We start from the raw sequence: 15591 nt of genomic DNA on the forward strand, positions 1-15591 counted from the left end.
AAATATAACCCTTTTCTGCTTATAGATATCTTACTTTTAAGTAAGGCATATTCTTTCTGGAATCCATTTCTGATCATTCAAAAGTTGAATAATAAATAGTTGAAATAGAAAAAAATCTTTTACATAGTTTCATTTGTGCCACTGCCACTGAATAAGAGAGAAAAGATAATGTTTTTCATTTGAATACAATCATCCTCAAAGGCAAATACTTGTAGGTATTATTGCAGGTATAGGGAGTAGGTTGGTTGATCTACTACTTCTTAGCTGATAACTGCAGTAATCTGTGGCAAGGAATTGAACTGAGAATATGTCAAAATAGAGTAATTATAGCTAAGTTTATGCTGGTATGCAATGCACAAAATAAAGAGAGCATTAATAATGCTGACCTCATCACTTTTGCATTTGTCTAACAAGAATGAAGTATTTTAAGTCACTGCTATATCAATTTTGGATTTGTATATTTTTTAGATCACATTTTCTTTAGGGACTTGTTTTATTAGCATATAAAAGATATATATTTTAGACATCTGGTTAAGAAAGAAGATGCAAGAACTGTTTCTGTTCATGCTAATGTTAGTATCAGGCTCAGGGTTGATTTCCTTAGAAAAATATGCTGTGTATGTTTGGGTTGCTTTTCCCATGCATATCCTCTTGACAAGGACTGTAGACATTGCTAAGCAGCTCTGAACACTGAACTATACCATGTGACTTTCTCTTTGTGGCCAGAGTTACATAGCTAGTTTTCTCTCTCTAGTTTGTTTTGGAACTTCAGCTGTCTGCTGGAGTTCCACCTAAGAGAGCCTAGAGTTACTTCTGGAATAAAGAATGTGGCTGGACTTTGTCCCTGGTTCTTCAGAGGAATCCTTTAAATCCTTGGATTTCCCAGGTGGTAGGAGTGTCTTTGTTACTTATGGTGGGCCTTCTGAGCCCCACCTGAGTTTATGCTAATAAGATAACTCCTGGAGTACCTTGAGATAGCTAACCCAATGAGCCAGAATGGGGGCTGGAAAGGAAAGACCAATCATGTAAGTAGAGGTTTAGGGCTTTGAGTCCTGTGATATCAGCCTGACCTCTGGGGAGGGGAAGGAGGTTAGAGATTAAGTTCAGTTTTATAGCCATCGATTCAGTCAGTCATGCCTATGTAATGAAACTCCAATAAAAAATCATGTACAATGATGTTCAGTTCAGCCTCTTGAGCTGCTGACATTCATCAGTATCCTGAGAGGGTGATACATCTTGAGGACACAGAAACTTCACGATTGGGAAGCTCCCACATCTTCCTGCATGTTTCTTCATTTAGCTCGTTCTGATTTTTATCCTTCACAATAAAACTTTAGTGCTTTCCTGAATCCCGTGAGTCATTTGAGTGGATTATCAAACCTGAAGGAATAGGGAGCAGCTCCAAATTTGTAGCCATTTGGCCCCAAGGATGGGTGGCCTGGGAACCCTAGAGCTTGCGGCTGAAGGGAGAGTGGTCTTGTGGGGGACTGTGCCCTAAACCTGTGAAGTTTGACTGAATTTGTATTGTTAGCCTCAGAATTGCATTGCACATTCTGTAAATCCTAAAGCGTAAGCTTCTTTAATGGCCAACCAATTTATCTGCTGAACTTTGTTTTTCTTCCCACATTTTGCACCATTCAGTCCAGTTTCTTCTTCCTTTGTAACATATTTCACAGGCATCCCCTTCAGTTCATGTTCTGCTGGTGCACGTGTCTTCCTTTTGGCTTGGGCTAATTCACTACAGCTTAAGCTGCCTATCCTCATTGCATTCTCTTCTGTATTGATCAAATTATCTCCCTTCCCCTGTCCTCAACCTCAAACACCTTTTTCAGAGATAATATGTTTAGTGCCCACTGCAACAATCTCTCACATGGCAGGCACTCATTTATTTGTTGAATAAATATCTCCCTGCTGTTCAAACTCCATTTCTCCAAGGAACCCCACAAGTTGATCCCTCTACATCTCTTCAGTTCTGTTTTTCTTACTTCCATAAATGAATCCCTTATTCCAACCCAGTTGTTTGCTCCCAAACAATATGGGTCCATCTCCCTTCTACTGCACAAGCTGCCTGTCTGAAATGCTCCTTTTCCTTCGCCACTTGTTTGAGTGCCACCTCCAGGGGCCTTCATGGACTCCATTCCTCAGGGACGGCTCTCACCTCCAAATTCTCTTAGCACACCTTGTAGGCACATTGTGTGTATTGTATGCAGTTCTCATTTGGCTCTTAGTCTTGACCACCTGGGATTTTATATTATTCCAGGTTCTTTTAAAATCCATACCACGGTCTTTTGAAAACAGGCAAATGTAATACAATTTTTTTGTGATCTCGACTAACACATGTAAAAGGTGCACCAGATTTCCACTTTTTCTATAGATTTTTCTTTTATTCTGTCTAATTAGTGCAAGCAGTCAAGCCTGATCTATAAAAACAATGAAGATGGGGAAAATACCTTGGCTACTAATTGTGCAGCTGTTCTAATCAACCCAGTATTTTAATGTCTGAAATTTTAGAGGTAGTCTTGTCCATACTATCCTCCTTGTAGCCAGAATTACAGAGAATTTGTTTGTTGTCCTTCAGTAGGGCATGTGTGATTTTTTTCACTTATTTGTTCTAATCTGAACTTTTCTCACCTGAATCTTCAAAGTCAGCAAAGGCTCACATTTTCCACCATGGAAGGAAGCAAAAAATACACTTACAAACATAATAGGGCAGACCTCACTGTTTCCAAACGGGGAAGAAACCATGCCCCAAACTTTATTTAAATAATACAATCTTTTTAGGCAGTTTTGCCATCCTTACTTTGGCATATCTTCTTACATCACCTGGATGCCCATATATAATTGAGGACTAAATATTGGCAGTACTGGGGCACCTGAGTGGCTCAGTCGGTTAAGCATCTGCCTTTCGCTCAGGTCATGATTCCAGGGTCCTGGGATCGAGCCCCACATCGGGCTCCCTCCTCAGCGGGAAGCCTGCTTCTCCCGCTCCCTCTCCCCCTGCTTGTGTTCCCTCTCTTGCCGTCTCTCTCTCTGTCGAATAAATAAATAAAATCTTTATAAATAAATAAATAAATAAATAAATAAATAAATAAATAAATAAATAAATAAATATTGGCGGTCTTTGTTATTTTGTGGCAAAGAGAAGAAAAGCAAGATTCCATTCTCACTAATCAAGAAGGGTGCACAATTCAGCATTCATTCAGTAGAGACATGCCTTGGGAAGAAATGGCCTTTTTGTGAGCAAAACACAATTTTTTTAGAAAAAAATCAAACCTGAAGTTGACTGCAGGGAGTTTACTAATTTTACTTTTGGGCAAATGGGTTCTGCGGCATTAGGTCTACATTTGTTTTAAAGAGGTTTATATGTTCTGAAATGGACTGATCAATAATAATACTGAAAAAGTAGGGTGTTATAAAGCTGAATTTTAAAGTACAGCACATCTGATCTGTGAATAAAGATGAATGTGTTTGGAAATAAAGATAAAGGGAATACTGAAAACTTACTTCTCTGAAAAATATTAGATGTTAGATGTATTAGACCTAAATTTGTTAGATAAATTTCAAATTTCCTTATAAGATTCCACATTATTTTTACTTACTGTCAGTAGAAACACATTTTTACAGATCTTGCTTTGTCAAATGTAATCTCGTAGTGATTTCATATTCCTACACCTGAGTTAATGGTTTCTCTCAAATAGTTCTTCCAACCATTTACACGTTCATGGGTCAATACACATTTGAAAACACTCAGTAGGGAATTTGAAAATTAACTCCTATTAACTCAAAGGGATGGCAGAATTATGTACTGATATAATGGTCTTTTAGAGAGCAAGATGGAGTCACTCAGGTCAAGCAGGGGCCTGATGTGAGGCAATAATGCAGGTAGTTTAGGATACTGCAGCTACGAAATATCCCCGAGACCAGCACCAGCTGAGGACACCTCAGAACTAATAGCAAGCAGAAGCAGAGGAGGTCTGCAGGGGCCCAAGACTGATTATATCCCTTTAAAAGGGGAGGATTTTTGTAGCAAACTGTCAGACTCTTCAGACACTGACCCCTCTATGTCTGACCACTTAAGAAAGGCAGCTGCCGCAGAAGGTTCTGCACGATTGATCTCTGAACGGAACCGAGAGCCTTTACTGCTGGAACGTAATAAGCAGTAAGTGCCGAGAGCTGACCCGGACTGGACAGAGGCCTTATTTCAACTGCACGCCCACAGAGCAGTGTTTGGTTTGTTAACCTCCTACCCCCTGCGTATCTTGTTTGTTGTGTGGCTTGTCCTGTGTTCTGCTCTGTGTGCTGGGTAAAAAGCCCAAGTTAATCATGTGGTGAAATGTCATTGAGCTTGGAATCCTGAACCTGCTTTGTAATTACGTTAACCTTGCTTTATGACTGAATGAAGCTGACATTGTGGAAAGACACAACTTGTGTGTGCCTTCATAGCGCGCTCGTGACAGGTCTGTAAAATGAGATAGTGACTGAAAATTTCAGTTATTTTTACATTCTTACTCCTGCCTTTTGAATTTGTTGTTAAACATGATACTGAGCTGCTAAGAAATCAGACTAGTAGAAAGAAACATAGATATGTTCATATTTTGGACACCTCTTTATTTTCAAATTTTACAGATGTACGATAGGGTCTGATAGCCGAAGATCATGCTTGTACCAAAGTTGATTTCAAGAGTGAAAGGTAGAGTAGAAACATAGGTGAAAGACTGCTTCCTGGAAAAGGCCCCCAGCTTCAACTATGGAAGGCTCCGGTGTCTTCTGCAGTGAATAGGATTGTCTTTTGAGGAAAGTACCTAGAACCAAAGCAGAGGTACATGATTGAGAAAAGCTTTCTTGGGAAATTTCTCACATACAATAAAGGGTTGTATTATGGCAGTAATACTGCGTCTACTTGCAGAGCAAATTCTGAACAGATGCCTGCAATGAAGAGGTGCAGAATAGGTACCAATGGAGCGGGTTTTCTGTTTTAGGGGTCCTTGGACTTCGGGCAAGAGAAGAGAGTGGCCAGGAGACAATGACAACAGTGATGAGCAGGGAATGTATTTCATCATATCACTAAAAGGGAAGAGCTAGAGGCATTGGGTGGCTCAGTCGGTTAAGCGTCTGCATTCAGCTCGGGCCATGATCTCAAGGTCCTGAGATCGAGCCCCACATTGGGCTCCCTGCTCAGCGGGGAACCTGCTTCTCCCTCTCCCACTGCCTCTCCCCATCCCTGCTCTCACTCTCTCTCTCTGACAAATAAATAAATAAAATCTTAAAAATAAATTATAAATAAATAAATAAATAGATAAATAAATAAATAAATAAATAAATAAATAAATAAATAAATAAAAGGGAAGAGCTGGACTCTATGTATGGGGGATATAAACTATCCCAAAGAATGCCATCTTGGAGTTCAGTGCATATATCTAGGGCTGAGCTGAGTGTTGGAGGCTTATGTCAGGATTCTGCATATACTACCTATTTGTCTCTTTTGGTTGGGTGGCTTTTTAGACTCCTTAGTGAGAGGCAGTATTGCTTTAGAACCAAATTATTTTAAGTTGGGAGCTGAAGTCGTATCTCTCCCTTTCTTTGATGAACATCTGACTATTTCCAAAGAAGTTCAATTTGATCCAAGTTTAGGAGGTAGAAGAAAGAGAAAGAGAAAGAGAGAAAGGCAGCATTTTACTTAGAAGAGACACATCAGTAAGTTTTTGGAATAAGAAATACAGTCCCTAACTTAGGAAATGTCATTCTTTCAATAACCATATTTCAGCATTTCCTAGGCATCAATACTTTGGTAGGTATTAGAGCTATAAAGATGAATAGGACATGTTTCTGCCCATTGGGAACTTACATCCTAATGGGGGATAGAGACACATAAGCAAAAAATGACCATACAGTATGTTCCATTTTCTGATGGATTTGCTGGAGGTACTCTGAGAGGAGAGGTATACCTAACCCACACCAGGGACAAAGGGGAAGGGTCAGAAAATACTTCAGAACAGTAGTAGCTGAGCTAAATTTAACCATCAAATATATGTGCTCATGACTTTGTGTACAGGGCTATCTGTTGAGTTGTGACAATAAATATATCAGTAGCATTCAAAGATGAGTTAGTATTGGACCTTAAATGCAAACTAGGGAATTGGATTTGATAGAAATGGGAGATTATTTAAGTTTTTAAGCGAGGAGAATAATATGGCAGAAATGCTTCTCAAGCTTTCAGTCAGTAGGACAATTAGGTGAAAGGGGATTGGAGGCAGGGAGGGAAGCGATGTCAACCACTTACATGTGAAGCAGCGGAGACCTGAATCTCAGATGGTGGTTGTGGGGAAAACACAATTTGTCAGCACGTGAGTCTGCATTCTGAGTTTATTTCAAATGTTTTTCCCTCAAGAATGGGCATTTGATTGAAACTGGAGGAGAGAAGAAAGCCATAAATCAATCAACAAGACCACTCAACTGATAACTGGTTCGAAGACTGTGAAACTCTCTGAAGATGTAAATACAGGATTTGAAAGAGACATGGAAATAGATGAAATGGAGAAGGTCAAAGTTGGTTCCCAGATGCAGGTATCAGTGTCCACTTACATGCCCATTTATTTCTTTCACAGGGCTCCTGTTGTTTTTTCAGCATGATGAAAATGTTCTGAAAGAAAACGGGAACAACTAAATTTGTGAAAAGACTTGCACCAAGTAACGTGAGTGTGGCCAACAGGAATTTGTGACTTAAAATGAAGTTTAATATACCTACTAATTGGTAACTATTATTTTAATACCAAATGATCTTTAGGGAAAAAAAAATGTGTCGTGTGGTACTTAGAATGGTCCTAGTATGAGAAGGAAGCCAACTCAAAATAATTTATCATGATAAATATCATGGAGAAATAGAGGAAGGAAATACTTAATGAGCGCTTGTGATGTTCCAGACATTGTGCTAGGTGCTTTATTAGAACAAAATATTTCTCAAATTAGAATGTGTACATATTGCATTTTATCATTTTAGTTGGAAAGTTTGATGGAATGATATTAGTTCCTCCTAAGAAGGTTATAGCATAAACAATTGAAAACAGTTTGGATACAAAAAGTAAATGTTCAGACCCAATTGAAAACATTCAGGCAAATGATTGTGAATGGCATGTTCTTGATTACCTATACCTTCTACCTCTGTTTATACGTAGCTATATTTGTTGGTGCTTGTGCTTTAGGGTCAGGCCCTATGAGGACGGCAAATTTTGATCTCCCCATTGGTAGAAGTTACTTTCTGACAGGGCCATTGTCCTTCGGGATTGATTGCGTCAAATTCATCACTGCCACTAAAAAATTAACAAAGCAGGTATCTTACAGATTTCAGTTTGAACTAATCATCTCCATATATGAAGGGCAGCATGCAGTTTCACAAATATAAATGAAAGCCAATATTCTCCTTCTTTAAACTTTCTAATTTATCTGAGTTATCTTTTTTGAAGTATTCATGATTTGAGGCAAAAAAAAAAAGGAACTGAGTAAAAAGCTTACTTAGAACAAAATAAATTACCCTTTGATATCTAGTGTAGCAACCTAGTATTTGAGAAAAACAGAACTTCACAAAAGCTTAATATATTCAGAATTTGACAAAGTGTGACCCATTTACTGAAGCAGAAAATGCACCACAGGTTTTTCAGTGTTTCTTTTTTTCTTTCAAAAGCAGATAAATCATATTTATCAGCAAAATAAAAGAACTGCTTCTAGACTTACTTATTTAGGAGAAAATTGGGAAAGAAATAGAGGGGGGAAAACAAGAATTTTGTCTCAGGAAAATACTCTGCAAATAAAATGTGGTAGGTTTTAAAGATTTCATAGGAATATCAGAGTGGAGAGATAGTTAATGAATTTATGTAAAAAGATACTAATAGTTATTGTAGATTCCTTCTAGCCCTTCAGATACCATGAGGATATTGAACAGTTCATAGAAGCCACATGTCCATGTTAGCCATTTTTCATAGGAAATTTCTGAGATTTTTGTCAGGATTTTAAATATACTGGAAAAAGGATATGAAACCTTTACTCTGACTTACGTATTCTCCTAAATATTCATCTCAGTGATAGCACTTTTCACATTTTTCCACAGGTACCAGTTTAATTGTCTTTCCTCTGCATGCACCAGTTTAATTGTCAATTCCTTGAAAATGGGGAGTTCCGTCTTACACACCCTCACATAGCCAGTCCCTGGTACTGCATTTAACACAAAACAGCTGTATCAACAAATGTTTGTTGACTGTAAGATTGAGGAAATAAAAATGGGAGTCCATGGACATTTTGTCATAAAAAGGAGTATATATTAACACGTAGATTGAGATATTTTTATATTAATCAAGCATTTAAAATAGACAAATATGACCACTGATTATGTTTAAATATTTCTCCTTACAAAAAGAACTTACATAAAAGAAAATTCATTTCATTTATATCATTATATATTAACAATTTTATGAAATACTGAAAAAGCATGTAATTGTAATATTTCTTTAACAAGTCCAAGTAGTAAATGTTATGTTGATAAGCTAGGGGAATGACTGAGAGATTTCACTTCTCAACCTTATTTTTAGATTTCTTGGACCATTTAGATTTTTTTTTTTTTTTTAGATTGATACTTTAAGCCAAAGTCAGAAGTGGGACTACAACTGAGTTTTCTAACAATGTGGATAAATTTTAAATGATACAGAAGGATTAAAAAAGTCTTTAAAAAAAAAAAGTCTTTTAAATGCAGTTCCTTTATTCATTACAATTACTCCCAGTGGCCTGATGGAACAGATCATATGTGGCTAGAATGAGTTGAGTCCACAGTGCTGTAGATGAAATTAGAAAAAAAAAAAAATTGGAAATCCCTTTTGGGACCCTAGAAAAGCATTTCCAGTCTAAAGCCACAGGGCAGAAATGATCAATAATGGTGGCCATATGACTCATTCATTTCTTTTAATGAACACACTCACAACTCACTAAAAGCATTCTTATAGGACTGGGATGGATTTCAGTTCTCTGGTGACTGACAGAAATAGAGCCTTCGATAAAACCTAGAGGGAGTAGCACTGCTCCCCACCATTCTTTCCTCCCCTTCATCTTCACAACGTGGTCCTGTTTCACTCAGGGAAATATGTCATCTTGGTACAGACTGACAAGCAGTTGATAGGCAACTATTAGTAAAATTCTCCCCATGATTCTTAATGCAGTTTATTTTAGGAAATAATCCCAAAACTGTGGATGCATTTCAAATATGTAAAGTCTCAGGAATAAAGGCCTCAAGAAAAAATGGGCACTGAGCTGGTTTAATCATTTTATTAATATTCAGTAGGATCATTTCCATTTCTGTAGTCACTGCCCTAGTTCAAGTAAGCATTAATTGGTATCTAATAAAGTGCCATTAATACTGAGGATCCTTATAAATTGCTTTTGATAAATGAACAACATCTGGATTATTGCATCAGTCTCTTAACTTGTCTCACTTATTCAAGTTTCTTCCAATTATTACCTATTTTATATCTAACTGCCAGGAAGAAAAACCCTCTCTTGAATTTCCACCAATATTTAATTCCCTACTTATGAACCTAGAGTTTGCTTATTCAAAACTCTTGTGCCTGAGATTAATTTTTTTCCCCACTGATTTCCCAAGATCTTCATTTCTTCCTATTCAGTTAATCTCTTATGACCTCAGTGCATCCATATTCTTCAAAAGAGTGCATTTTAATTTTCTGGTGTCATAATCTCAAATATGTAAGTTTGAGAATTTCTAAAATAAAAATACTAGCCTGTTGGCAAAGACTAGAAGTCTCTGTGATTTCAGAAAATGCCCCTTTCTTGGATCTAAGTCATAGGTGACTTGGGCAAGGATGGAAGGAGCTGTGGGGGTGAAGGGGAAGTGATGATTTTCTGGGCCTTTTTCTTTGTTGCTTCCTTGTCTCCCTATTTATAATACCATATTGTCTGTACATGAGATGTTTTGATATTCAAAGGGGTAGTAACTATTTTTAGAGCAAATGAACAGTTTAGTTACTAATCAAGAGTAAGTTTACTAAGGATATATTTTAACCTTTTAGATGGGGTTTTCTGAAGTTCAAGTATTACAGTCGCATATCATATGGAATTGAATTATGTCCTGTCTTCATAAATCTTGTCCTCATATTTCATGTTTCATGAAGATAAACTTAGGTCAAAACTCTCTAAAGGCATGAGAGAAATGAGGAGACTTTCAAAAGTCTGGTTGTGTGGTGCGGACCTCAATGTGGATAAATATTAATTTTAGCAGACAAATTTCTGTGCCAGGCCTTGGAATTTTAATTGAATACTTTTTATCAGCAAGATTATTTAAATGCCTGGATTCATAGTTTCTATGTCACTAGGGAGTTATTTTTGAGAATAATATCATCTTTGTCTTTATAACTTTGCAACATCAGTTACAACTTTCCACTTCATGGAATCCCAGAGAATCTGGGCACATCTGCCAATCAGCTCTGTCATGAAGTGTCAACTCTTATTATGAGAAAACAATTTCAACAACAATTTATGAGATCAAATGTAGGAGCAAGCTACTGAATTTACTTCTTCACTTGTTTTTCCTCTCTCATCCTGTGTTGGGAAATACATCTCCCACAAATACATTCTCCAATTTCTGCCAAATTATGTCCTTAACTGAATCCCACACCTAAAATGGACTTTCTCATTTGCCCAAATCATTCTGCCCAGAACTGCCTTTTTAACATTTCCAAATGATGCTTTATTCATTTCACTTATGTTTTCCAGTGGCATCCCTTCAAAATGAAAAACAATTTATTTTATACATTCAAGGACCTCCATGATAGGATTGTTTTTTACTTGCTGAGTTTTTCTCTATTAACCACCTCCTGAACACTGAATGCTACACATGACTCTGGAACATCATTTATGCTTATGCACTTGGCTTCCCATCTCCAGTTTGGCCACTTTCTCACTATCTTCTCCTCTCCTGAAATGCTCTCCTCTTCTCAGCCTACTTCTACCAGCCCTCCTACCCTCTATGGACTTTCCTTGATTTCCCCAACCACAAATTCTCTTCATTCACAAAATGTGTGTAGCACTTTCCATCTAATACAGTGGTTTAAAACTACAGGTGATTTTTCACTCAGTCTTCAGATATGGGCAATATCTGGAGATATTTTTGGTTGTCACTAGTGGGAAGGTGCTATTGGCATCTCCTGGTTCGAAGTCAGGGATGCTGCTAAACATCGCACAATATGCAAGACAGCTCCCCACCACTAAGAATGATCTGATTCAAAATTTCCATAGTGCTGCTGTGGGAAAAACCCTAATTTAATCCAATTTGATACTTCTGTCTCAATCCTGCCTATAATTTTACTTCAATATGTATATCTTTAGTCATCTATATTAGGACATAAGCCTCTAGATAGCAGGACCACACCTTATGCAGAATTTTATTTCCTCAAAGGTCTAGCACAAACTCTGGTATATACAGGCACTCAAAAATATTTTAAAATCTATGTAAAATGGATACCTGGAAGAAGCATGCAAGAAGAAAATACTTACCAATCAAACTACATTAAATTCAATATATACTTTCTTTGAAGTCTTTGAAAATTCATCTATCATTTGAGGATCTCTTAGTGATGAAAATCAGTTGGCATTATGCTAGTAAAGAGAGAACATGTGGGTCAGTATGTATTTGTTGTTGATAAGAGACATATTACAAACTTCACTTTATTTTCATCGTAGACGAAAAATGAGGCTGAGGTTTTCAGGGCTAGTATACCTATCCTTAATAGTTATCTTTATTTCTCCTATGGTAGATTTGTTGAGTTATTGTTGTTATTGTTGTATGCTATGCCACAAACAATTAATCCTTGCTTCATGAAGGTTTCTCAGCTGCTGGGTAGTATGTGTTGGTTAAATTGGCTTCAATTTGTTTGTATTCCTCTAAGTGGAGCATCTAGCTGTTGGGCAAAATAAAACATTAAATTATCTTGCCAACTTACTAAAAATATTTGAAAATGATTGGTATTGGAATACATAAGCAGTTTTTTTAAGCTTCCTTATGAAATGAGCTGATGCATTTTGCTTACTAATGGAATATCTATGTTTACATCATGTCGAACAGTCTCTGATATGTGAAAAAATGAATGGAGGTGATGGTTACCTGCTGTAAAGAACATGTTCAAGCAATATGCCTGCTATTCAAGGTCTTCCCAAATCTGCCCCCTACTTACCTGTGTTTCTTTCACAAATGTCCTGCTTTAGCTGAATCATTTCATTTATAATCTCTTGAATGTATCTCTTGCTTCCTTTACCTCTAAAGTTTGTTCTTTTTTTTTCCCTCAAGTTTTTAAATCATAGGATGCAGTTTCTCTTTTTGGTTCTCTTACGCCTCTGAACTGCTGGCCATTCTAAACCATCCATGTCACACTCCAGCTTCCCTAAAAAGAACGCCTTTATCTTCTAAATCATGCCTTTCCTTTACAACATAGCATCTTATACAACTCAATTGACTTTTACTGACATGTTGTTGTCATTATATTTGTGCATTATTATTTTTTGATTTTCCTTCAGGTTGTAAAGTCCTAGCATTAGGGACCATGATTTACAGACATCTTTGAGTCATACTCAGCACCAGTGTACTGTCCTGTACATGGTAATTGTTCATTATACAGTAGTTGAATAGATGTTGAATGAATTACGGTTTTGCTTTAGAAGTAGAAAATAATGTGGCAGCCTGGCTATAAATTATGAAATGAAATTTGTTTGTCCAATAAATAAACATCAAGAATAAGTGAAGGGAGGACTGTTATGGACGTAATATCCAAAAGTGATGTGTGAATCTTGTTTGAATATTGATTTGAACAAACTAACTGTAAAGGAACATCTTTGATATAATTGGAGAAATGTGTAGATAGAATGGGTAATGGATGATATTAAGGATATGTGGTATGAAAGGAGTGTGTTCATTGTGTCAGAAATCATTTTTAAAAGTTAGAAATGCATACTGAATTATTTACAAACAGCATGTTTGATATTTGATTTAAAATATTCCAATAAAAAAGCACTAGGGATAATAAAAAACTTAGCAACAATTGGCAAAATATTGATAATCACTGAAGCAGGTGAAAGGTACATAGTGTTCATTACTATTCACTCTAGTTCAGTGTAAGTTTAAATATTTCCACTGAAAGTTCATATAGAATTATAAAGTGCTATAGAAGAATCACCTTTCAGTCATTCTCAAAGTAGGGGAGTCACCTTTCAATCATTTCACATATTTGCTCTATGGGACTCCAGTGACTTGGATAAAATTTCATTATACAATGTTTAGCCCAACACTTAGGAGCCAATTCACCATGTGAAAATATTGCATTAATTGCACAATGTCCTACTCCTTTGTATGGTACAGAAGACTACTGGATGCTTAGTGAGTCAGTCTGGCTTTTTGCTCTTCTTTAAGGACCCTCTTTTTATTATTCATAACTGTCTGGCTTGAAGGAGGTTAGTGTCAACCTAATAGCCAGCCACTGACCCCAAATGACTTACTCTCTTATCCCGAGAATGACCAACAGCCCTGTAAAAAGCAAAGAATAATTTTTTATCTTTGCTAGCTGAGCTGCATCCACTCATCCTTAATGTCATGGAAGAGAAATGATATGAAGAAAATTTTTCTTTAATAGACATACCAGGGATCAGGTAAGTTAATACAGAAGCTATGGACATTACCAAGTAGTAAATGCTAAAGAAAGATGGCAAAGACAGAACACAGATGAATTTGTGATTTGAAGACTGGACTTCCTTATTGTCAAGTCTTTCGCACATACTCATTCTTGTCTTTGTATCTTTGTTGCCACTTTCCTGGACAGGTTCCTCTTACAACTCCTTCAGGTGAAGATCCAAAGCTGCCAACTTTGGTTATCTCCAAAAGCATACCCCAAACCACCCCCAAAGCATAAAATCTAAGTTATAGTCTTGTGCTTGATAAAGAAACACAACTTCCAAAAAGTCCTTCACCATCCCAGCTTTCAATCACCATTATGCCCTTCTTTCTTTCTTTATTTTTAAAGATTTTATTTATTTATTTGAGAGACAGTGAGCAAAAGAGAGAACACATGAGGAGGGGCAGAGGGAGAGGGAGAAGCAGACTCCCCACTGATCAGGGAGCCCGATGCGGGACTTGATCCCAGGACCCTGGGATCATGACCTGAGCCGAAGGCAGGCACTCAACCGACTGAGCCACCCAGATGCCCCTGTGCCCTTCTTTCTATTGACAGTAGTGTACCTCCCTTTTCCTGTGGGTTACTTCAACATCTTTCCTGGTGGTCTTTTTGCTTCTAATCTTTTCCTCTTCAACACACACTATTGGATAGTTCCAGATTAGGCTTCCTAAAATATGGCACTTATCATACCAATCCCATGTTCAAAAACTTGCAGTGGCTTACCATTGCTTATTACATAAAAGTCCATTTTTGTTCACTCAGCATTTCAGGCCTCACCAATCTGTCTGGAGTTTACATTCTCAGTGTGACTTATTTTAAGCACTTGAAACCATAAATCAACAGAACTAATTGTACTTCCCTGAAAATACTCTATACTGTTGGGTCTCCATTCTTTGGCTTATTAATGTTCTAATTATTTACAGCCTCTCTTTCCATACATTTCTACTTGAGACCTTCCAATTCTTCTTTCATCATCCTGTAGCACTAAAGTCTTTCCTATCTGTCAGAATCTGTCTCTTTCTCCCTAAGGTTCTACAGCTCTTCATGTATATCTTTCGTGGACTATTTCCTCTCACTGGTATTATAACCTGGTATGAGTTTCATTTCTCCAATCATAAGCTTTTGAGAACACAACTTATTCATTTCACCTTTGTATCCCTAGTCTCTGGCACAGTGGTCTGTGCTTAGGATATGGTTAGTAAATATTGATTAAAGAGCTGGTAGAAGGAATACTAAAAATTCTATGCCAAGATAGAAATCAAGGCAAAGCATGTTTTCACATGTTTAAACATTATGGTGTTTAAATTCTAATTATCAAATAAATTATCACCGTTTACTTGAGGCTATCCCAGGCATAGGCTAAGGGCATCTTTGCATTGTCACATTTAATCTTCTCAGTTTAATAACTGTCTAGATGAGAAAATTGAGACTTGGAGAGATTGGGTAACTTATCTGTACATGGTCTATCTGATTCAAAACCAGGTCTGCTTGCAGTGAAACCTAGTCACTTTTCTATTATTATGCCTGGGAAGCCCTAGGGTTTAGCAGATATAACTGAAAGGACACCTCGAGAGATTAAAAAAAAAAGACTCAAACAGAAGATAACTTCCTTTACTTATCCTTTACTTCAATAACAGGAGGTTTTCTTTTGTTTTGGGGGGGTTTTTTTTGCAGTGACCTTTTTTATTTTTTATTTTTATTCTGCAAGGTGGGACACTCACTTTCTTATTTTCATTATTTCCTTTATTACCTTATTGTCTTATATACCCAAGGATTTCATATATTTAATTTGTTTGAAGGCATTTAAATATATAACCCCTCACATAATGTAACAAGTTGCATTTGCTTCCCCAGAGCAGGAATGTCAATCAGCCTTTGT

At 37.0% G+C, this 15591-nt stretch overlaps 1 long non-coding RNA gene across 1 annotated transcript; it reads right to left on the reverse strand.

Annotated features, from left to right (window-relative positions):
* Window positions 1-4611: 4611 nt before the first annotated feature.
* On the reverse strand, window positions 4612-11652 carry LOC135365487 (uncharacterized). Its single transcript, XR_010413424.1, has 3 exons — window positions 11548-11652; window positions 6281-6407; window positions 4612-4802 (listed from the first exon to the last, which is right to left on the reverse strand). It is a non-coding gene; the product is annotated as an uncharacterized LOC135365487 (long non-coding RNA).
* Between the last annotated feature and the right edge of the window lie 3939 nt (window positions 11653-15591).

The sequence above is a fragment of the Mirounga angustirostris genome, unplaced genomic scaffold (genome assembly GCF_029215605.1).
Source record: "Mirounga angustirostris isolate CCGP_5_RB_7025 unplaced genomic scaffold, mMirAng1.0.hap1 SCAF_8, whole genome shotgun sequence".
Taxonomy (NCBI): Eukaryota; Metazoa; Chordata; class Mammalia; order Carnivora; family Phocidae; genus Mirounga; species Mirounga angustirostris.